The following is a 9017-nucleotide window of genomic DNA, read 5'->3' on the forward strand; positions in this document are numbered from 1 at the left end:
GGTCTTTGTGGTTAAATCTGGGATTGAAATTCACTGCTCATCTGAGGAACCTTACAGATAATTGTATGTGTGGAGAACAGAGATGAGATAGTCATTAAAAAATCATGTTTAAACACTATTTTTACACACAGAGTGAATCCATGCAACTTATTATGCAAATATTTACTCCTGATTTAGACTTGCTGTAACAACGGGGTTTGGATACTTATTGACTCAAGACATTTCAGTTTTTCATTTTTAATTACTGTGTAAAAAAATAATAATTTAAAAACATAATTCCACTTTGACATTATGGGGTATTGTGATGTCACGATGGGGTATTGTGATGTCACGATGGGGTATTGTGATGTCACGATGGGGTATTGTGATGTCACGATGGGGTATTGTGATGTCACGATGGGGTATTGTGATGTCACGAAGGGGTATTGTGATGTCACGATGGGGTATTGTGATGTCACGATGGGGTATTGTGATGTCACGATGGGGTATTGTGATGTCACGATGGGATATTGTGTGTAGAGGCCAGTGATACAGAACCTCAATTGAATAAATTTTAAAATTCTGTAACAACAACAAAATGTGGAGAAAGTCAATGGGTGTGAGACTTTAAAGGCGTTGTACATATATCAGAGACGTATATTACAGACTTACATATTACAGATTGACATATTATAGACATACATATTAAGCCCTTTTTATTAAGCCCATATTAAGCCCTGGGGGTGATAATTCCATAGCCAACGTTCTATAGTAATACCAGTCCCCTGTGAATAGGGCTCTACTGTACATTAAGACACTGTAGTGTTTTACACAGTGATATAAATATGAAAAAAGACGCAGTCCTCGGTAGTAGACCGTGACACACACACACACAGAGATAGACACACAAACACTGACCATAACAGAATCATTTGCACAACATCTATGCGAAATGCCTAAAGTTGTATATGAATATATATTTAATTGCGTTAATAGTTGCGGCCTGCGCTAGGAGGCAGCAGCGTTGTTGGTTTAGTAGCTATACTGAATGCCCAAAAGAAATGTTTTACATAATGTATTGTTTGAGTGGGATTTTGTTGTACTGCAGCTTTGCTTTAAAACAGAAGATGTGTGCTTGGCTGGTCAACCAACCCCCCCCTATGACCCTAACATGCTAGCTAGATAGCCTGGAAGGAAAGGTTGGAACACACAGGGTCTTGTTGCCGCGGCAACCTTCAAATCCTGCTTTCATTTTAAATTTACATATATATATTTTTCTTTTTAGATGTTACCATAGAAACCAGTTCCCAGAAGATGATGTCTAAAATTTTAACTGTGTTCCTGTACATTTTAAAGATGAAATAGCCTATTTTAAAGATGAAATAGCCTATTTTAAAGAAGAAATACCCTATTTTAAAGAAGAAATACCCTATTTGAATGTTTTTTTAAATGTCATTTGTACTGTAAATACAATCCTCGTGGGAAGTATAATGTCATGCTTGAGTCACCCTGGCCCTAGAACATGAGGCGTAGAGTGCACACCAGTTATTCTGTCTGAACTACGTTTTTAATCCACTATTTGAAATTGAAATTGAGTACATGGGCTTTTTTTCTCATTCCTTAATTTCAGAATAATCTTTTATTTTTTTTACCAAAGATACTGAGGAAACCTTTTTATCAGCTCCAGGATTCTGAACCGTCCCTTTTGCAGCAGCAATTTAATCGATAATCAGACCATTTCCTTTCTCTAAGAAACTGCACATTCTCTTGTGCTAAGAGTATAGTATAAGAGGTGTGTGTGTGTGTGTGTGTTGGTTAGGATAGCTTAACAGGGTGAGTTACACCAGAGCCCCCCACGTGAATGTTTTGGTTTTTGCCCCTAGCACTAAACAGCTGATTTCAAATAATCAACGCTTGATGATAAATTGGTTAATTTAATCCGCTGTGTAGTGCTTAGGGCAAAAAAACAAAGGACTGAGTTTGGGAAACACTGAGTTACACCATGCCAAATTAACCTGTCATACTTGCTGCCATGGCAACATTACAATATATCACGCAGACCCATCAGCCAAGATACTGAAACCATCCAACCAACACACACACACACACACACACACACTCAGAGACAATTCTGGAGACTCCCTAAACTAATTCTCATCTCTCGCTCGACTTCATATGTACCCGGTCAGGGTGACTCTGTGGGTGTTTCTGCGTACTAGCGTGCGCCGAGCACTGGAGGGTCGGAGCAGGAGTCCAAATCAAAGTATGTGAAACAGAGGACGGATGGCACTTCTCTAAAACATCGATGCTTCAGCAGAAAGTATCCAAGAAAAAATATGATGCAAAAACCACGTAAAAAAAATGAAATGACATTTCTTGAAATCGATGGCGGACATTATTTGAGCTAAAGCGAGAGAAAATAACACTCTTGACTTCCGAATGAAATGTCGCCTATTCAAATCACATATGTTGCCTGACTACAATATTTTATCTTAATAAATCAGTAACTAGATGCTGTATTAATCTTGGCGTGTTTTACCTACCTACATACCGTAGATCACAAGTCCATAATAAGTCTATAGGGCTAACAGGCTAGCAACTAGTACTGTTAGCTAGGCAGATAGCCACAAAGAATTGTTAGCTAGCTACCCACGAAGAGTTGACATCTCCGACTCTCCACAGTTTTAGGTCATGTTTGCCTGTTTAAACTATCTGGTTAGCTACATTATTACAATTCACATACGTAGCTGAAAGTTATGAACTAAAATGTTTGCTTTGTGCGTATCTCGTTTGGTCTCTATTGTTGCAATTGTCCTGGCTGGAAGAAGGGTCAGTGAACGGGGAGGTGCAGCATGAGGTAATACAGTAGGGGGAGGAGTAGCGTGAGGTAATACAGTAGGGGGAGTGCTGCTCAGCATGAGGTAATACAGTAGGGGGAGGTGCAGCATGAGGTAATACAGTAGGGGAGTGCAGCGTGAGGTAATACACTAGGGGAGGAGCAGCGTGGGGTAATACAGTAGGGGAGGTGCAGCATGAGGTAATACAGTAGGGGAGGTGCAGCATGAGGTAATACACTAGGGGAGGTGCTGCTCAGTGTGAGGTATTACAGTAGGGGAGTGCAGCGTGAGGTATTACAGTAGGGGGAGTGCAGTGTGAGGTATTACAGTAGGGGGAGTGCTGCTCAGTGTGAGGTATTACAGTAGGGTGAGTGCTGCTCAGTGTGAGGTATTACAGTAGGGGAGTGCAGTGTGAGGTATTACAGTAGGGTGAGTGCTGCTCAGTGTGAGGTATTACAGTAGGGGAGTGCAGCGTGAGGTATTACAGTAGGGGAGTGCAGTGTGAGGTATTACAGTAGGGGAGGTGCAGCGTGAGCTAATACAGTAGGGGAGTGCTGCTCAGCGTGAGGTAATACAGTAGGGGGAGTGCTGCTCAGCGTGAGGTAATACAGTAGGGGAGTGCTGAGGTAATACAGTAGGGGAGTGCTGAGGTATTACAGTAGGGGAGGTGCAGCGTGAGGTAATACAGTAGGGGGAGTGCTGCTCAGCGTGAGGTAATACAGTAGGGGAGTGCTGCTCAGCGTGGGGTAATACAGTAGGGGAGTGCTGCTCAGCGTGAGGTAATACAGTAGGGGAGTGCTGAGGTAATACAGTAGGGGAGTGCTGCTCAGCGTGGGGTAATACAGTAGGGGGAGTGCTGCTCAGTGTGAGGTAATACAGTAGGGGAGTGCTGCTCAGCGTGGGGTAATACAGTAGGGGAGTGCTGCTCAGCGTGGGGTAATACACAAGAGGGGAATGCTTCTCAAATTGAATGTTTGTTTTTTTACATTCTCCACACTTTGTCCTCACATGAACGTACTCAAGAGAACGTGGTCGGAGAATGCACCCCCGAGCATGAGAGCGGAACACCCTGTCTGTTCGTTCCAGATGTCCTGTTGTCTGTTCGTTCCAAGACAAAACAAGTGTTGGAAGTGGATCAACAGTATAGTAGCCAATCACACACCATCCCCCACCCACCTCTGTCAACAGTATAGTAGCCAATCACACACCGTCTCCCACCCACCTCTGTCAACAGTATAGTAGCCAATCACACACCATCCCCCACCCACCTCTGTCAACAGTATAGTAGCCAATCACACACCGTCTCCCACCCACCTCTGTCAACAGTATAGTAGCCAATCACACACCATCTCCCACCAACCTCTGTCAACAGTATAGTAGCCAATCACACACCATCTCCCACCAACCTCTGTCAACAGTATAGTAGCCAATCACACACCGTCTCCCACCAAACTCTGTCAACAGTATAGTAGCCAATCACACACCGTCTCCCACCAAACTCTGTCAACAGTATAGTAGCCAATCACACACCGTCTCCCACCAACCTCTGTCAACAGTATAGTAGCCAATCACACACCGTCTCCCACCAACCTCTGTCAACAGTATAGTAGCCAATCACACACTGTCTCCCACCACTGATATCAGGGGTGACATTAGGGAGGGGATAGATCTGATATCAGGGGTGACATTAGGGAGGGGGATAGGTCTGATATCAGGGGTGACATTAGGGAGGGGGATAGGTCTGATATCAGGGGTGACATTAGGGAGGGGGATAGGTCTGATATCAGGGGTGACATTAGGGAGGGGGATAGGTCTGATATCAGGGGTGACATTAGGGAGGGGGATAGGTCTGATATCAGGGGTGACATTAGGGAGGGGGATAGGTCTGATATCAGGGGTGACATTGAGGGGGATAGGTCTGATATCAGGGGTGACATTAGGGAGGGGGATAGGTCTGATATCAGCAGTAATATTAGGGAGGGGGGATAGGTCTGATATCAGCAGTAATATTAGGGAGGGGGTTGATAGGTCTGATATCAGGGGCTAATATGGAGGTACCTGTAGCTCATACAAGACATGGAGGCATAGAGTTGGATAAAGGGCACATATCAATGCCTCTGCCCAAGTTAAAACAGGGTTTGTGGCAAGTCTCTGTCCAACTCGGGTTTATATTGAGGTTTTTGCAGTTGCATTGGTCATCACCAGCATTTTTTATCAGAGTCACCTCACTTGTAAATGAACAAATTAATGAAAGTGTGGCTTTGTTTTTCAAATCTGAACAACCCCCCCAATGCGAGGAGTCGCTGTTATTTTATTGTGTATTTTTCTTTCGTTGTGCTGCGTTATTTCTCATGAAAACATCTATTCTGAAGTGGCCATTTGCCTTGTAAAGTAGTGTTTTACTGTGTGATTGATACAGTCATTTCTAAGTACTGTGGAATTTACATCGTAACCATATTGTAAAGTACCTCAAAACAAAAACAAAGAAAACATTTAAAAAATACAAACGTGTTGCCAAATAATGCCAATGAAAAGACAACTATAATACGTATTATTATAAACCATGAATTATCAAGAGCAAGTAAGACAAAAAAATAACCTGAAGTGTCTAGACGGGAGTTGATGACGTGTCATTGCCCTCATGTTTTTTTTTTCTTCTTCTCTTGTAGTGCTAGTTATCCTGAAAGCCTCTCCATTGCTGGGTTGTTAACACTACATGTCTGGCTGCGATGTAACAATGAAGAGAATAAATAGACTATATTTTTCTACCATCTGAGTGAAGCACTCCATACAACCGTGAGGGTGGCGGAATGCGCTGGGAACCAATGGGAGATCGCTGGCAACGGGTCTTAGGCTATGATGCTATCGCCTGTAACCTAGGTAACAAAGGTTAAGACAATTTCATTGATTTTCAATGCGAAACGTTAGAAAATAAATATTTTCATTTGACCAGCAGCACCGTTGCCGATTCTGCAGGATTAGCGGTCGTGAAAATCAAGTAATAAAGTGACTAGATTATTTTATTTTATTTTTTATGAATAGAATAACAGTAAAAACAGTTATCCTATGTGTTGGCTGTGTATTTAGCGGGAAATTCACTACGATTGTGTTTTTTTTTTCCACTTTGGTTGGCAAACTTTCTATAGGCTACTGCGAACAGTCACTTTGTCATTTTGACTCACATTGCTAGTCCCATTGTTTAGACTTATTCCGTATTTATGCAAAGACTTATGGGATATTAGAATCCTATTGTCTTAACCTTTGTTAATTTTAAACCTAGCCCTTAACCAGGAAGTGGACGTGACGACACAGGAAAAACAATCTCCTCCGTTCCAACGCGATTGACCACGGTTCGACTCTAACCCATCGCCTTACGTTAGATGGCGTGTCAGTTTGCCCATACAGATGCAGACTTTTAAATTACCATTTTTATTTTAGATAAAAAACACTTTGTAATTTTGTTTCCCTATACCGCTTTAATGAGCGGCCAGACTGGGGTCACTTGTTTGAAAAGTAGGAAATGGAAACAGAAAGCCTATATATATATTACACTGTTTTTTTTTACCATCCATGTCTGGCCCATAAGTTAACAGCAGGCCTGAAATCAGTATCACTAAGGACAGAACTTAGACTGGTAACACTTAAGGGCTGGTCTCAAATCAGCTCTTCTCAGAATAGGTCTGTAGACGGGAGATTATCTGAAATGGGTTTTTGCCGGAGGCGACTTTCGCTCTAGCGGCTCATGTTCCTTTTTCTATGACAAACACTGAGTTGCTCTGAGGGCTATGAAGTCTTATTCCTGCCAACATTTTGGCATTAATCTGCTTCCATAGATTGAGACCCTTTTGGGAAACACTTGGTCATTCTTATTTTCATGCATTCTCAGTCCTGATAGGCTGATGCACCGCTCAAGGTAGAGAGGGACCACATTTTGATCAATCAATATTAGCTACCGATCATCGATCAAAACAATAACCAATGGCTGATGTAGTTGCCAATTGGGAGTTGGTGACAGTTTGTTACCCACAGGTGGCACCTTAATTGGGGAGGACTGGCTCGTGGTAATGACTGGAGCGAAATCAGCGGAATGGTATCAAACACATTGGTTTCCATGGTTTCCAGGTGTCTGATGCCATTCCATTTGCTCCGTTCCAGACATTATTATGAGCCGTCCTCCAATCAGCAGCCTCCTGTGTTGTTACCATGCCGAAAGTGTGATAGCAGACAGCCAACCCCCTCTCAGGTGTTCTGCGGGAACGGAACAGAATGTGACAAAAGGGTTTATTTTCTGAACGTGAATATTAGATCAAGCTGCTTGTTGTGACTGCACCGCTGTCTCTCTCTCTCTCTCTCTGTAGAGACACTGTTCTTCTTAGGGTGGATGGGTGTAACGGTATTGTCTCCCCACAGGGTGGCGCTGTTGCTTTTAGCCCAGAAAGCCAGACTGAATCACGCTACGTTTTAGAATGGTTTTACTACTGTAATAAAGGGAGCTGAATTCAGGTTGGATTTCCAGGCTAGCACTGCTACTGCTCCCGAGGATGAAACGGTTCCAGTCCTCACTTCGTCCACTAGGTAGCGCTAGCTGTCTCTACTGAGGGTGCAGACAGAGCTTTGTCCACTAGGAAGCGCTAGCTGTCTCTACTGAGGGTGCAGACAGAGCTTTGTCCACTAGGTATTGCTAGCTGTCTACTGCTCGATGTCGTCTTTATACTGCTTCACTGTTTAACCCGTTTGATAATCAGTCCCTCCTCCAAGCCTGAGCTTCAGCTAAGACTAAAGCTCTTCTGACTTGCATAATAATTGTACCGTAAAGTTTTAAGTTGAAATGTTTTTGTGGAAAAAAAAAGATTTTAAAAAATGTGTCTGCATTTAAAAACAAATGACATTACGGGAATTAAAATTACAAAGCATACCAAACAGTGTGTTGTGGGTGTGGTTATTGTGTGTTGTGGGTGTGGTTATTGTGTGTTGTGGGTGTGGTCTGAGCTAAGAGGGTGTGGCATAGTATTCAATGTTTTTTTTTTTTTTTTAACCATTATTAAAGGTACGCTCAGCGATATGGATATAAACCGTGGAACGACTATGTTTGTTGTCACGCGACGATCACACGCCATCTGTATGGCACGCCTATAACTGCACTAACCGAGGTAAGGCCTACACTTGACTTGATCTTCTACGACATCTGTGGTTTCATCACTGTTCATTGTCACGGAGTCTCCCTTTTAAAATTGGGCTCCCGCGTAGCGCAGCAGTCTGCAAGAAGCGTCACTGCAGTCATAACCAGTCCCGGAGGACAGCGCACAATTGGCCCAGCGTCGTTCGGGTTTGGCCGAGGTAGGCCGTCATTCTGACTTGCCTTGTTAAATAAATAGGTTTAAGTGAAATGCTTTATAGACGAATCGTCTCTTTATGACATTTTTATTTTGTTGTGTTTTATGACGACGCATTATGCTTTTCTTTAAAGGGTACGCTCTGCCCCTCTGGGCACGTTTAAAGGGTACGCTCTGCCCCTCTGGGCACATTTAAAGGGTACGCTCTGCCCCTCTGGGCACATTTAAAGGGTACGCTCTGCCCCTCTGGGCACATTTAAAGGGTACGCTCTGCCCCTCTGGGCACGTTTAAAGGGTACGCTCTGCCCCTCTGGGCACATTTAAAGGGTACGCTCTGCCCCTCTGGGCACGTTTAAAGGGTACGCTCTGCCCCTCTGGGCACATTTAAAGGGTACGCTCTGCCCCTCTGGGCACGTTTAAAGGGTACGCTCTGCCCCTCTGGGCACGTTTAAAGGGTACGCTCTGCCCCTCTGGGCACGTTTAAAGGGTACGCTCTGCCCCTCTGGGCACATTTAAAGGGTACGCTCTGCCCCTCTGGGCACGTTTAAAGGGTACGCTCTGCCCCTCTGGGCACGTTTAAAGGGTACGCTCTGCCCCTCTGGGCACGTTTAAAGGGTACGCTCTGCCCCTCTGGGCACGTTTAAAGGGTACGCTCTGCCCCTCTGGGCACGTTTAAAGGGTACGCTCTGCCCCTCTGGGCACGTTTAAAGGGTACGCTCTGCCCTCTGGGCACGTTTAAAGGGTACGCTCTGCCCCTCTGGGCACATTTAAAGGGTACGCTCTGCCCCTCTGGGCACGTTTAAAGGGTACGCTCTGCCCCTCTGGGCACGTTTAAAGGGTACGCTCTGCCCCTCTGGGCACGTTTAAA

Source organism: Oncorhynchus tshawytscha, linkage group LG04 (genome assembly GCF_018296145.1).
Source record: "Oncorhynchus tshawytscha isolate Ot180627B linkage group LG04, Otsh_v2.0, whole genome shotgun sequence".
In the NCBI taxonomy this organism is placed as follows: domain Eukaryota; kingdom Metazoa; phylum Chordata; class Actinopteri; order Salmoniformes; family Salmonidae; genus Oncorhynchus; species Oncorhynchus tshawytscha.